The sequence below is a fragment of the Aquila chrysaetos genome, chromosome 7 (genome assembly GCF_900496995.4).
Source record: "Aquila chrysaetos chrysaetos chromosome 7, bAquChr1.4, whole genome shotgun sequence".
Classification (NCBI taxonomy): domain Eukaryota; kingdom Metazoa; phylum Chordata; class Aves; order Accipitriformes; family Accipitridae; genus Aquila; species Aquila chrysaetos.
Genome location: NC_044010.1, coordinates 3,292,305 through 3,307,949, shown reverse-complemented (window position 1 = coordinate 3,307,949; position 15,645 = coordinate 3,292,305). Strand labels below are relative to the sequence as shown.

The 15,645-nt window shown below is 47.8% G+C and overlaps 1 long non-coding RNA gene across 2 annotated transcripts; it reads right to left on the bottom strand.

The window, feature by feature from the left end:
- Positions 1-247: 247 nt before the first annotated feature.
- LOC115344166 lies at positions 248-4,688 on the bottom strand. 2 transcript variants are annotated; one of them, XR_003924462.2, is made up of 4 exons: positions 4,435-4,688; positions 4,257-4,318; positions 2,029-2,089; positions 248-1,807 (listed from the first exon to the last, which is right to left on the bottom strand). It is a non-coding gene; the product is annotated as an uncharacterized LOC115344166 (long non-coding RNA). The 2 variants fall into 2 exon arrangements; XR_003924463.2 differs by having other exon boundaries at positions 4,440-4,688.
- Positions 4,689-15,645: the final 10,957 nt, after the last annotated feature.

The window sequence follows — 15,645 nt, the reverse complement described above, 5'->3', positions numbered from 1 at the left end:
TTGCCAAGGGAATTATCCACAGAACAATTTAGTGAGATAGTGTAATGGCTTGTCTCGTTTGATTGGTGTGGGCAAACTCAATGGTTATGGTTGAACTTTAACTTTTCTTTTTTTTTTTTTTCCAGTGGAAAATCAGAGATCGTAACAGTAACAAATTTACTGACTGCCTAGGTGTTAATGATTAGACAATAAATCCTGAAAAGTGGTTTTGATTTTTATCCCAGAACAAAATCCAGAGAAATCTATGTTTAGAACATACCGGTTACATTTATTTTTCTGAGCAGGACAGAAGTTTTTAATCCTGAGAACCCAGAATTTTGCAATGATTTCCTGTCACAAAATATGTCATCACCAACAATTGCTTCAGAGCTGATGGTTTGCTGATCTGGATGTGCATGGGTGCACCTAGGCCTTGCAAGACTCCACGTAAGTTTGCCAAAACCGATAGAGCCAAGTGGTCCGAACAGTTTAATGTAACAGGAGCTACGGACAACTTCCGTTTCCCAATTTTGCAGCACAGTCGAACAAGCAGAGACACCGACTACAGGTTCATGGCAACATTGCAACACATGGAAAACATCAGTGACTCACTAAGCAGGCAAATGCATCTCTCCTGTGGAAGTCCTCCCCACTGATGTTCTGCAGAGGTTGAAGGTTGGTCTTATCCACTGGCTCTTGAAAGAGGGATCAGGTTTCCCACCGTGCCAGGAGAACATCTTGTTCAGCTGGACAGTTTCCCTTGCTCCAGCATTTGTCTGACCACACCTTCTTCATAAATAACCCTGGAAAACCAGGTGTCCAGAGCCAGAGAAGCTCTATCAGTCTAATGAGCTTTTGAGAAGTCTTCCAGACTATGCCAGTTTCCTCAGGAGTTTGAAAGGGTTCAAATCTAGAAAATTATCGGGCTCTTCTATGTGTACTATCTGCCTCACATTAGATTCAGCCAAGCAGCCCAAGACCAACATCCATTTGCTTTCTGTTTGTATTTTCCCGTGCTGTCAGCAGGTCTGTCTGTTTCTGTAAAGGGGATACCAGGGAGCAGATGGGCCATTTTTACAGCAGGAAATTAAAATGACCCCATTACCCCAGAGTTTACTGGGGCTCTCTCTATACCTACAGTATTGGTGGAAGGGCCCATGAATGTCCCATGCTCACCATTTCCCTGCCTCCCCCATCAACTTCCAAACTGGCTGTTGAGGAGTCTTTCAAAATAAAGAGAGTTAAAGCCAGCCTGATCCCTGAGGCCTTCAGTCCATTCAAGAAAATCTTGTAGGGCTAGGAAGACTTAACTTGAGACGGGATTGGTAGAATATGGGAGAGGCATGGGCAGGGGAGAAGACTCAGCCTGGGTTTCCAAGCCGTCACAGTGACCTACAAGTTGTACAGGGAGCCAAGCACAGCAGCCAACAAAGGAGATTTTTCTCCTCTTCCTCCTTGAGACAGCTGGGGGATGTTGCACCAGGGTGATGAGGTTTATTGTGCCTTCTCACAAATGCAGGAATAGGATTCACTGGTTCTTATTGAAGTAGGTTTTTGAAAGAAAGCATTGCATGTGGTGCAAGGTGCCAACAGAAGGAGAAAAGGCCGTTGGGAATAGACGTCTGTCTCACCAAAGAAGCAAAGGAAGCAGCAATGAGCCTGGTGGAGCCTGCCTGGGATGCTGTCCTCGCCTCAAGGGCTCCCTGCAGACCAAAATTACCATCCTTAGCTGCAATGAAATGCTCATCCAGCTCTTGCTGTCACAGCTGCTTTTACCCTGGCTGAAAATAACTGCATGGGTACGGGTCTCCCCAGGACAGCCAGCTCCCTGCGGGAGAAAGGGGATGATAAGTGCGTGGTGGGTTAGAGCCATTCTTGATATCCGCAAGGCAAACTGTGGCGGGTATAATACACTCATGTCTGCAGAGAGGAATGATTGCTCTGCCATATACACAGTACAAAAACATGGTTGAATAGAGCTATGAAACCTTGGTCATTCTGCATACATCAGCCACAGCAGTGAACTTGCACTGTAATTGTACGTCTTACCTATGAACTGGGGGTCTTTAGTTTGCAGTCTGCAACTGAAGGTGGTGATTGTCCTCAGAACCTGGGAGAGAAATGTACTGTTAATTATGAAGTGGCCAAAAATATAACAGCATTTTCATTTTGTTCATTGAGGTTTTGCCAAGCACTCTAATTGATTTAATGATCCCTGTCCCTGGCTGCTCACTAATCACCACGGCACACTACTTCCTTCATCTTTGGCTTGCAAATGGTTACTAATTGTTGCTGCATCTTGCATTGTACATCTGGTGTTGACAGCTGTCGTTTCCCTAAGATGGAGAGACAGCTGTTTTTAAAAGGAGAGCTCTCTCCCAAATCTCTAAAACATCTGGGAAAATGTGGCATTGAAACCGAGTTATCAAATATAAAAATTTAGCAAACATGTGGACAGGCTAGAGGGTCTGCAAACACAAAGCTTAAAAGTAGGCAGAGGAATCAGAACAGAAAAGACTCACTGCTGTGTCTTTAAAACACGAGTCCTGGGTGTTTCCCATAAAAATGCCTATTTCCCCTAATTCCCTGTGAACTGCTTTACATGGCAAAATCTTTTACACTCTGCACAACAGAGCACACCTCCTAATTTGATCGGACTAACAACCCATGTTGCTTTTGCTTCAGCCTATTAGATGTAATTCAAAAGCCTTTCTACAAGGCAGGATTCAGGATCAGGCTGCAAGATCTAACTGGCCGGAGACAAGAAACCAGTAGCATGAAAACACGAAAAAGCCCTAGAAATCAATGGAAACAATTGCATTCCTTAAAAAAAAATCTTTTCCAGAATCTCATTTCCTCCTGAACATTTTGTGACCATGATTGTTACAAGCAACCTATTTTTTTTCCCTCCTTGTTTATTTTGTGTATTTAACAGCACTGAGCGTACAGTCCATTGTTTTCCTAATGGTCAGCAAAGCTTATCTCCCGATCTCGCCCAGCCGCTATCGCTCACATGCTGTTCTGCAAGACTTGGATGAGCTCTCCTCTCAGACCCTGCCAGAGGCTGCAAGCCAGCAGCAAGAGCAAAGCTGAACTCAACAGGCAACAATGAGTAGGCATGTAAGGACGCGGAAAGGAAACGGGTGAGCTTGAACAAGGTTAGCCTGATTGGAGCAGCAGTCACTCCAAATGACCCCTAAGAAAAGAGCCTACAAGCAGAAAAAGCCTGGTAGGATTAACAATGCCTTTTTATAAAGGAGTCATTTCAGGACAGCTGACTGAAGGGAAGTGCTACATTTATTTATTTTTAATTGGACTGGATTTAAGCCATATCAAGCTAATGATGCCATTTTAAGTTCGAAAAGATATTCTCTTTGCCTCATAGCACAGGAGCCAGGGGACAATGCAATTAACGGGAAAGGTGGCACTTTCAAAAGCAGTAGAAGGAAGTATTTTTAAATTAAGCAGTTATTGTATATGTCGGGTATTTAAAGTAGGCGGTTTTTTCTAGTCGCTGGAAGGTGAGAGACTTTTCCAGGAGATTATTCTAGTTCTCAAGTGGGGTCACACTTAAACTTCACCTAGAGGAGCCTCTCTTTTCTGCACACCTATGGAAGGACCCTAGAAAGACGTGCCTATAAGTGGGCTCTGGGGTGAGAAGCCTCCCACTAGGTGACAGGAAGATAGTTACATTTCTAACTGGACTCTCAAAGTCACCGGTGCAGGATATCACTGATGGGCAAGTACCTGGATAATACTGACCCCTGAAGTAGGTAGTACTAAAACTCCTTTTTTTGTTCAGGGGTATGAAACATGCTGTTTGAATTCAAATCACTCTCTAAGTGTGGAAGTACGGGAAAGTTTATAAAACACTCTGAAACATCTTGCCCTGACCACAATCAGGAACAAGACACTGGACTAGAAATCAGGGCCTGAGCTGTTTGATAATCAAGGATCATCTCCTCAAAGTTCAAGAGTGGTTCATCCTGACAAGAAGAAAATCAAGCAAAGGAAGCAGGAGGCGTGCGTGGATGAACAAGGAGCTCCCGACTAAATTCTGACATAAAAAGGAAATGTACAAAAGGTGGAAGCAGGGGGAGGTGACCCGGGAGGAAGCCTTACTGGTGAGAGTGTCCTTCAGCAATCCCAGGCCCCTGAGCAAGGGGCCCGAAAATGCTGAGGGAGCTGGCTAACGTCATTGCAAGGCCACTCTTTGAAAGATCACGGCAATCAGGGGAGTTTCCTGAGGCCTGGAAGAAAGTAAATGTCACTCCTACCTTCAAGAAAGGCAAGAAGGAGGATCTGGGAAGCTACAGTCCAGGCAGCGTCGCCTCAATCCCTGAAAAGGCAATGGAGAAAAAAATCATGCAAGCCATTTCCAGATGCATGAAGAACAAGGAGGTGGTCGAGTATAGTCAGCATGGATTTACAAAGGGGAAATCGGGTTTAAGCGACCTGACCGCCTTCCACGGCAAGATGACTGGCTTGGTGAATGAGAGGAGAGCAGTGGATGTTGTTTGCCTTGACTTTAGTAAGGCTTCTGACACTGTGTCCCATAACATCCCCATAGACAAGCTGACAAAGTACGGGTTACGTAAGTGGACAGTGACGTGGATCAAAAAATGGCTGAATGGCCGGACCCAGAGCGCCGCGATCAGTGGCACAAAGTCCAGCTAGAGGCCAGTCACTAGTGGTATACCCCGTTACTAGGTCTTAGACTGTTTAACATCTTCATTAATGATCTGGATGATGGGGCAGAGTACACCTTTGGCAAATTTACAGATTATACAAAGCTGGGAGGAGCTGATATACCAGATGGTGTGCTGCCATCCAGAGTGACCTGGACAGGCTGGGGAATTGGGCAGAAAGTAATTGCGTGAAGTTCAACGAGGAGAAATGCAAAGTCCTGCACCTAGGGAGGAATAACCCCATGCACCAGTACATGCTGGGGGCTGTGCAGAGAAGGACCTGAGGGGTTCTGGTGGACATCAAGCTGGCCATGAGCCAGCAGTGTGCCCTTGCAGCAAAGACAGCCAGCAACATCCTGGGCTGCATTAGGAAGAGCATTGCCAACAGTTCAAAAGAAGTGATCTTTCCCCTCTACTCAGCAGTGGTGAGGCCACACCTGGAGTCCTGTGCCCTGTTCTGGGCTCCCCAGTACAAGAAAGACATGGACTTACTGGAGTGAGTCCAGCAAAGGCCCACGAAGATGATTAAGGGACTGGAGCATCTCTCATTTGAGGGAAGACGCAGAGAGCTGCGACTGTTCAGCCTGGAGAAGAAAAGGCTCAGGGGGAATCTTGTCAATATGGATAAATACCTGGTTGGAGGGAATAAAGAGGGAGATGGGTGCCCTCTGATGGGACAAGAAGCAGTAGGCACTATTTAAAACACACAAAACTCCACCTGAACACAAGAAAACACTCTTTTTACTGTGGGGCTGGTCAAAGACTGGAGCAGGTTGGCCGGAGAGGTTATGGAGTCTCCATCTCTGGAAATACACAAAACCTGACTGGGCACGGTCCTGGGTAACTGGCTCTAGCTGATCCTCCTTGAGCAAGGAGGGCTGGACTAGATGATCTCCAGCGGTCACGTCTGTCCTCTACAGTCCTGTGATGATTCTGTGATCCACTACAGCAGTTCCTGGTGTCCTGTATGCTGTCAATTCTTATGCATTTCTCTGATTATTCCCAGAGGTAATTATAGACATTACTGGTGTAATTAATTGCACTGAATGCATATACCTCTGAGGATGAGGTGGTTATGGAGAAACCTGAATTTAATAGTGATGCCGTGAAGCTCAGGCTTCAATCGTCAGAGGAATTGTCCACAAACAAAATACAGGAACTGGGAATCGTCATTCATGACTGTGAGGTTCTGTACACGTGCTTTCAGCAGAATAAGCGAGGTGTGGGGAGATGGAGGCAGACAGAGCGCACAGGGCAGGGTCAGATGAGAAGTGGGAGATGAGTGACTTCTGACAGCCAGTGCGGAGCACGGTGCAGAAGAATTTCAGTTTTATTTCCCAGTCTATGATAACCAATGCGACACGGGCTGGGCTGTTTGTGTGGTGGTGGTAAAACTAAAGCCCTAACACTGTATCTAAACAGGACACCAAGCATGGGCAATTAAATCAGAGGCAGTCTTTTCAAGCTGAGCACCCAGAAAACAGAGAAAACACAATTAATGGCCACCTGGGAGAAGTCTGATCTAAATGACCACCCAGGAACTCTGAAGCAGAGGCAGTTCGCCAGGGCAGCAGTCCGCAAGCTGAACCATGAGCCTGTCCTTTCTCCAGCTGTGTTCCCAGTCTCCTCCACAGCACGGTCCTGGTATATTTTATGCACTGAGGCAGGATCCCATTAAGAAAAAATATGCGATCATGTCATTAACGTCTGTCTCGCAAGAGAAGATTAGAGAAACATTTGTCAAGAACGGTCTAGGAATAATTGGTCCTGCCTTGGGGGACAGAGATGGACTGGAGTCCCCAGATGGCTCCTTGAGGTCCCTTCCAGGCCTGTTTTCCACAAAGTCATACATACCAAAATTAAGCCAAATTACGTTTGCACATATTATTTTAATTCCAGCCTTCCCTAACTTCTGAATGCTTGATTTCAGTGCCTTTTTGGCACAGATTACAGCGTGCTGCTTTTTAGGATCGTGGTTGGTTTGTTTTAAAGCCAACTGAACCTAGCAAGGATGCCATGATACACACACCCACGAGGTTCATTAACAACCTTCTAACAGATCCACCACAGGGACCTCTTCCAGGGACTGGCAGAGGCAACCCAGGTGACTGTGCCCTCTCCAACTAATGAAGGTAAGGGTGGCAGTAGGAAGAGAATACTGTGCTGCTGGCCAGCATCACAGGCTTGCCTTTCAAATCCACATGCTGACAGCAGATGAGATGAGAGTCTCAGGACAGCTGGGGTCCCTCCCAAACCCTGGAGAGCAACATGAGCCATTAGGAGCTTTTTGCTTGTTTCCATCCGTGTTCTCTCCAGTCCTTTTTCTTCCAGACCCTTGAAAACAAACAAGGGTTTTTTGCTATCTCCTCTGCTCCCTGCCTCACCGCTGTCAAGTCAGGCTTTCCTCTCCCCCCTCTTGCCTTCACCAATTGCATCCCACCTCAAGTCATGCCCATACCCTACCTCTGTCCCCCTCCCACTCCTAGCCCCCTGGCTTGTCCTGCCATCACACATTTTTTTCCCCCTCTGCTCTTTCCCCTACTCCCTTGCCTTATTTTTTTCCCTAACAGCTGCTCCCAGACCCTCAATCCTCAGTGGTTTAATCCTTCTCTCTATCCTCATTCCTATTCTTTGTTGATTCAGAAATGAAGCTCCCCATCTTTCCTTCTTCCACCTCCTCCTCCCCCAGCTATTGCAGCCCCAATCGCAACAGGTTCTTCAACCAGATTTACCGCTTTCCTCCCACAACCGGCTTTCATGGCCATTTCTTCTGCCATGCTGCTTCATTACCAGCATGGTGGTCATCACCTGTATGAGAGAAACCCAACCTTCAGCTCAGTGCACCCTCCCGCAAGGGTAACTGCAACGACTCGCAGGTGGGGTGGGCTTGGCCACCACCTGTGGACAGCCCAGGAGCAGGGTGTTCTGCAAGGACATGGAGCGTACTCAGCTGGGGTGGAGTTTCCAGGGATGATTTGGGGCTGGCTTTTTGTCCACTAAATGCTAAGAAGCTTCCATAGGTCTGGAGTCATAAAGTGTGGTCCAGTTTGGATGGGTTTTGTCAAGACCCATAGAAGCTAGATTCCCACTTTGTATGCTATGAAGGAGAGGAAGTGTCTCAGACAAAAAACTAACAGACATGCTTGAAATGGGGACAAACACGTTTTTGTTAGCCTTGTTCTTGGAAATGTCCTGAATCGCTTTAATTTTAACTTTCCGGCACACTCAGCATGAAAATTTTGACATAATGCTTAAGCTTTAAGAAAATGATAAGCAAGTGAGTCCAAGATATTTTTATGGGAAATGCTGTGCAGCCTTAATATGCAGGGGATATTGTACATCCCAATGCATAGGGATGTTAACTGTTAGATAATGCAATCATAAAGTTTTTCACTTCCTTTCACTTTTGGTTTTCTTATTTCCATTCTCACCAATTATCAAAATCTGCTAATTGCTGCGTACTCTGCAGCCTGTAACATTTTACTCTTCATTGGAGACCTTTTTGCTGCAGGACAAAGTCGTCGTTATCTGGAACATCCCCTGAATTAATTTATTCCATTGGTTACTGCAGAGTCATAAAAATTAAACTGGGGGCTTAAGTCATAGGCAGTGTTAAAGGAGCAATCTCCTTGAGCAGCTGAATTAGGCTGTGCAGCAGAACATCCTTCCCAGCAGTGCCATGGACTTTTCTTACACCGATCACTTTGTTTTGCAAAGATGATATTCAGGTTTATTAAATGGATTGATGTTATCCTGGGCTTAGGCATGCTTGGTGAGCTGCTGAAAAATGCCACAAGGTTTATGTTAGAGGGGGAAGTCACCATGCTCTTTCCAACAGACACAGACATCAGTAGGACAGCTATTGCTGCCTAAATGGCGTGAGCAAATCAGTGTCTTATATCTGTTTTGGTCGGCCCAGCATTTCTTTTATACTCTACAGGTATGTTGCAAACTTGCAAAAACCAATGAGACAGTGGAAATTTCCCTGTAATGAAAGCATGTCTCTCAACACTTCCAGGCATGTTGCGGCAGAACAAAGCTGTGACCTATTCTTTCATCTGCCACCCTAAGGGTAGGAAGATCTTTAAAAGTCAATGTCTCATTTATGACTGTACATTAGAACAGCCTAAACTGGTCACGGAGGGAAATTATTTTATAATAATCCTGTAAAAGGAGAGACAAAAATCTCAGTTGCTCAGCTGTTAGCTGCACAGAGCTTGGCACCAATCTCGAAACGCGATGAATAATGTTTGAAACGATATTGTTCCTAGATTTCCAGCTGTACCAGAAGGTAGGTGGTCAGCGCAAAACCTACCTTACCTCCCGCTGCTGCTGCAAGATTGATGCTGTCTGGATCAGGGGGAGGATAGCCCAATTCTGCAAAATAAATGGGCCCCTGCTGTGTCCAGCATAGAGGCGTCATCTCTCCTTGTAGGACCATGGCCCCCCTGCAGCCCAGGGTGTGATTGCGTAGCAGGGCACTCATTTTTCCCAGGGGAAAGCTGCAAGAGGATTTTTTTTATTTAAGCGCTTTACCAGACGTATCTATCTCACGTGCTTGTGGGGTTGTTTCTAATGCTGTCATTATCTAGAAAAATCTTCACTTAGTGGTAGAAATCTTGTATTTCCTTCAGCAGATGCTTGGATTGCTGACAGGGAGCAGGGTTCTTGGCTCTTTCTAATCTATGATTGTCAAATTCCAATTATTCCGGACAGCGGGGTGATCCTGCGAAACCGGAATGTTTCCCCTTTGTGTAAGGACACAAATATATGCATGAACATGCACAGAAATATTATTTGATTCACTAAAACCAGCTGTTGTGAACAAACCATCCGCATACAGCAACTACTGATTACTGAACAGCAAAAACATTGGTCTCCACTGTTGATACCCCAGTTTGTTGCCTGAATTCCCTCCCCACCTCCCCTGGCCTCTCACTCACTTTTTCCAGAGGCTGTTTGGGCAGAGGACATTTAGGATTCTCACTGAGGTCCAAGACTTGCTGGCTGAGTAAGTTAACCAGGGCCCAGCTGGGAGCATCAGCTCTCATTTTACCGTTCTTTGATGGGTCAACCTGTCTCTCAGGCCTTCCTGGTGAAGCACCCAAAGTCTTTTTTGCAAACATATAGCAAAGAAGCCTTGATGCATCTCAGGGAGGTGGCCTTGTGTTCACTTGAGTGACAGGTGCCAGTGAGAGAGAAAAGAGACTGTGGTTTTTCTCTCTGAGATAAGCACAACGGTCAGTAGAAGAGACGAGGCTCTTGACTCCCGAGTCTTCTCCTTGAGTAAATTAGACCCCACGTCATCCTTGGGTACTCTTTGTTGTTGTTGGGTTTTTCTGTCTTAAACGCTAAATTCAGACGCCCTCAAGCAGCCGTTGCTGAAGGCAGCGAGGGCTGAGAGCTTTTTTCCATCAGAGGGTGGAATTTACCCCAAAGGTGTCGTACTGTGGCACAGCAGGTACCCAGTAATGCCGGGCTTCCAGGAACGGGAGAGCCTGCCTCCCCCATTGACTGCAGCGTGCTGATATCAGGTATTAGGAGAACTAGGAAAAAGACCTCACCATCGGAGAGTTGTGAAGAACGGATTGCTGAAGCAGGAGAGCACTAAATGTGGTTTTGTCACTGGTATAAAAAAGGCTGTAACAGTGAGAAAATTAGCTGATATTTGCAAAAGCGTAATTCACCATCAAATGAAAGATTCACCTACCAGAGGAAAGGAAGTCTTTATCCAGCACCTGTATTTGGGGGATTGTTAAAAAAAAAACCCAACCAAAAACCAGCCGCTTTCAAACAAGGGCTTGAATTTGCTGTAATCATGTACAGGGTATCCCACTGTTAATGGATCTGCCTAGCACTGCTGGAAATTCAAGGTGTGATTGCATCAGCTAATATTATTCCTGCAGTTCTCTTTGGTTTGAAATATTGCCCGACTCATTTGGGTTAGATACGAGATGTAATTGCCTGGAAACCAGCACACAGCTCCAGAAGGGTGCCCTGCTAATTATATTCACCTTGTCCAATAAAACGTCCGTGCCATTCCTGTGCTGGATCACGTCATCGGGACACCGCGCAGGGTGTGCCTTCATTTCCCCTTCCTGCAGGCTCCTTGAGAGGTACCAGGGGCTTCCTACGGATCTCGGGTCCTTACGGATTTCCTAAGCCGTGGGAAGCTCCAAGAAGCAAAAGCTCTTCAGGGTTTCTGCACCTGCCAGGCACAGATGCACCTCTCAGCACTTGCAGGAGGTGTATTGGGAGGAAACGTGGATGGACAGGCCTTATTCTGTGAGTATATTAAAATACTGCTGGTAAACCTAGCACCCGATGGGTGCTGGGCACCCCATGTCCACTGCAGACTTGCAGAGAAAAATGTCAAAGTTCCTGCTGACCCACAGGAAATTTGCCTGCTTCTGGCCTGCCTTTCTGATGTGCTAACTACCAATGAGTATTTCTTCTCACGCCCTTTTTAAAAGGTGAGCGTGATCCTGTTCTAGCGTCTTGCCAAACTCTTCACAGACTCTGCAGCTGGAGGCAGGGAGCAGCGTGTACGGCCATCCTCACACTGCTGCGGTGGGAAGAGTATGACCCGGTAGCGACGAAACGGGGCTCTCCCTCCATGCCTCCCTGCAGACTGAAAGAAGGGCAGGTATGAGCTGCTAGAGGGAACTAAAAATAGTCTCTTCTCCAAGTAGACCAGGGATCCTGGGAAGAAAAGGCCACGTTCTTCATCGGCATGTAAGAGAGTAGGTTAGAGAACGAGAAGGAAGAACAGCTACCAACTAGAAGAGAGCATTGGCATGAGAACAAGTAGATAAAAATAGGCTATGAAAAAATGTGGGCTGCAAATCAGAAACAAGTTTCCTTCTGTCAGAGTGAGGTTCTGGAATGACCTGCCAAGAAAATTCCTGATGACTCTTAAGACGGACTGTGATAAATTAACAAGAGGGACTTTATGACTCAGTGTTTGTCATAGCTGGGGAATATGATGATGACTAGGAGATCCCTTCTAGCCCCACATTCCTGCTGGTATGATAACAGAGGAATCTGTGTAGGGCGCAGTAAATGCTGAATCACTGAGTGCTTTATATAGCTGCCTGGCAGGACAAAGTCCCTCGCGCCCATCCTGTACACAAGAACCTCCAGGACAAAAAAAAAAAAAAAAGAATCCTTATGTAAATGATTGTGCTCTGGCGGCACAAAGCATAAAGCGACCGATGCCTGAGTTAGACGAAAACCAGCTGAGCTACAGGTTCCTCTACACAGAGGAAAGGTGGTGGCGCGGGCATGAAAGCAAGAAACCTCACTGTAAACACTGAGAGGTACATGCTCTGAGGTGAATGTGCTCCAGCAGCTCCGATAAACAATTTTAACATGGGAAAAGAAACTCCAGGCTTGGAACTTTGTGGAGGTATCCCACGCACTTTCTCAGCCAGGCGCACGCAGGGATCGTTTCCACAGGGCATGATCGTATAACGTAGCAGAAAGTTCCTGCAATTAACATCAACTGCTAAAACATCCACAGTTCTCCTGCCACCCCAGGATCCACAACTCTTTTGATGGTGTTTTTTCTCTGTCTCCTAGGAGTCCCCCAAGGATGGGATCACTTTCTGCAGCACAAGGCCAGCAATGAGGATGCAGCTTACACCGATGCGTTTGCTGCCTCGCAACTGGACATCTCCGGCTTTGCTGCTCTGGCTCTATGAGCAGACCTTGGGGGAACAGCAGTAGCTGCAGTTTTAGTAGTACATAGCTAGAGGTAGAGGCCAAGGCGGCACTCATGAAAGCGGGGTAAGGTAAGAGACAGGCCTGGTTTCTGGGCTCAGGAGAGTAACATCGCTCAGGAGGAGAGCACTTCTCCACAGCCCTCATGGCTGTTGGACTTGAGGAAGACTTTTCTGGAGCTTCTTCCAGACATGTGGAGGGCATGTACAAATGCGGGTGCTCCCTCACCTCCTCAAAACTTACAGCACAGGCTACTTGGAGACCTAGAGCCCCTGACTGCTGCTCCCCACTGTGCCACAGGAATGTCCCCGCACAGATGTGGCACCACTGTACAGCCACCGTCTCCACGGGTCGCACAGTCTGGTTACTCTGGGCCAAGGACACCTGTGGGTTTTTTCCCTCTTGCAGTATTTTCAAATACCCATTATTTCTAATAACTGCCCCTGGTATCAAAGCTCAGAGCAAGAGGTTCCCCACAGATCCCAGCTGCTAACACCAGCACAAGGCAGCGGGGAAACTTCCACGCCGACAGCCAGCACTCTTCTCCCAGAGAGCTTGGCTTAATCCTTCTCTGCCGTAGCTAACAAAGCTTCCCCCCCTCTCCTTTTTTTTTTTTTTTTTTTTTAACCGGGCAGCTGAATCACAATCGAGATCAATTTTGTTATTTCCTAAACAGTCGCAAGCTGACAGGGTAACAGAGGCAGACTGAGCGATGGCAGGTGGTTGCAGCACAAGAGCCTCAAGGCTTCCTGCTTTCCTGGCTCTTGCCAAAGCCCAGCACGCAGGCGTACAGAGACGTCTCATCCCGGCGGTGACGTGACCCTTCCTAAACAGCCGTCGGCAAGGAAAGGGCACAGAGGTGTCGGTGCATCGCCGGGGTCAGGGGGAGCGGGCAGAGGCCGCAGAGCTTTTAAACAGAAGAGAAGCGCCTGTGAACTTTCCCTGCGTGGGCAGGGAAAGGCTCCGCTCTGTGGAGCATCTCCTATAGCACCGCGCGTAGCAGGGCTCAGGGATGCTGGCGGATTCGTCGTCTCTGCCTATGGTTTGCAGCAGGAGTCACCGAGCTGGAGCCCGCGGAGGTACACAGCTAGCAGGGGAAGGATGGCTTGGAAACACGGGTCGGGAAGCTAAAATCATTCAAAGGACCTCATCAGCAGGAACTGCTGCGGCCGCCCCGTGCGTCATTGGAAGAGGCAACCTCTCTGCTGGCAGATACTGCTTGGATGGTGACGGGGTGCTGGGATGGGGTGTACAGGATTGCCAAGAGCCGCTGCGTAGCTTCTGGGTAGCGGGAGTTTCTCACACGCCCTGAAGTACCGAGAGCACATTTGTAAGGACGGTGAGTCCAGCACTCACCTGGGAGCAGGCGGGGGACCTCCTTCCAGTCACTTACCTTGTATTTCGGTTTCTGTAAGATGAAAGTTTCTGCCTTGAACTGCAAAGAGGCACAGCCTTTCCCAAGGGGAACAGATTTAGACAGCGGATACGTTGCAGAAGGAACTGCTCACGTGGGCTACGGGTACTACAGGCTCACTGGGTGAGAGACGGCTCTCTTTAGGCTATATCCATCAGCAGCAGCAAGAAAAAGAGTTGGTTATAGCCAGTTATAAATCAGGGCACTCGCGGTCCTGCTGCCATAAGCCGCCTTCTCAGCTCTCACAGCCTTCCTCTCCACCTTCGCAGAACACGTGCCGCTGCCTCTACAGCTGCTCAGGAACCTTGGATTCAGGGCAAAGCTCTAATTAAGACGCTTTGAATGGCTTAATGGGGAGAGACAGGCTCCTCCAAAGACTGTACAAAGAGCCATGGGGGAACGAAATGCTGAATTCAGTGCCTAAGAAAGACAGGTGCCTCAAGTTAAGCAGCATGAAGGCTCCTCTGCGTGCCCGTGCAATGCCCGATGCAAAGATCCCGAAATACCAATGGCAATGAAAGGCAGCCCACCATCTCACTCTGTCCTTTCTTCTCACGTGCAGGCAGCCCGATCCATCACACGGTGCTTTGACTCTTCCCCCCGGAATCAAATGCGTATTCCTCGCTAGATACTGGGGGAGGCCAGAGTTGGGAGTCATCAAAAGCACCAGTGAGTTTTCATGTGTGCACATACATGCATGAACTGCATCAGCCTTCTGCGCACATGTAGAAAGTAGAATCATAGAATCATTTAGGTTGGAAAAGACCTTTAAGATCATCGAGTCCAACTGTTAACCTAACACTGCCAAGTCCACCACTAAACCATGTCCCTAAGTGCCACGTCTACGCATCTTTTAAATACTTGCAGGGATGGTGACTCAGCCACTTCCCATAAGCCTGTTCCAGTGCTTGACAACCCTTTCGGTGAAGAAATTTTTCCTAATATCCAATCTAAACCTCCCCCGGTGCAACTTGAGGCCATTTCCTCTCGTCCTATCGCTTGTCACTTGGGAAAAGAGACCGACACCAACCTGGCTACAACCTCCTTTCAGGTAGTTGTAGAGAGCGATAAGGTCTCCCCTCAGGCTCCTTTTCTCCAGGCTAAACAACCCCAGTTCCCTCAGCCGCTCCTCGTAAGACTTGTTCTCTAGACCCTTCACCAGCTTTGTTGCTCTTTGGACACGCTCCAGCACCTCAATGTCTGTCTTGTAGTGAGGGGCCCAAAACTGAACACAGTATTCGAGGTGCGGTCTCACCAGTGCCGAGTACAGGGGGGAAATCACTTCCCTGCTCCTGCTGGCCACACTGTTTCTGATACAAGCCAGGATGCCGTTGGCCGCCTTAGTAGGTGCATCCACAGCCAGTTTTCAGCTGGTGGCTGCTGGTCACCAGACAGTAAAGCAACTGCCCCAAATTCCAGTGATGACTTTCCAAACAAACCATAGGTTCAAAGTCCTCTGGAGGGTTTTTCTGCATTCGCTAGTGGATGTTAAGTTAATTTTTATATCAGCTGCTTCCAGGTGGCTGCACGGTTGATCATTTCCTATGACCATGCTGCAGTATTTCCTAGCCCCAGAACAAAATGCTACTCTAAACATGCTTGGGGGTGGGGAGAAGCCAGCCCCAATTTGGAAAAGTGGCTTTGCCCTATATTTAACAGGGTCCCTAGAGCGTCCCAGCCACCTCCCTGTCCCACCCGTCGTCCCAGCGCGGGGATGCCGTGGGATGCGCGGCGTGGGACACCTGAGGTTTGCTACTGCACCCGACGTGGCAGCAGCAGCCCCTGCTGCGAGAGCTGCAAAACTGCAGGTGCCTTTTCCCTGGCCCCAGGGTGGGAAGGCGA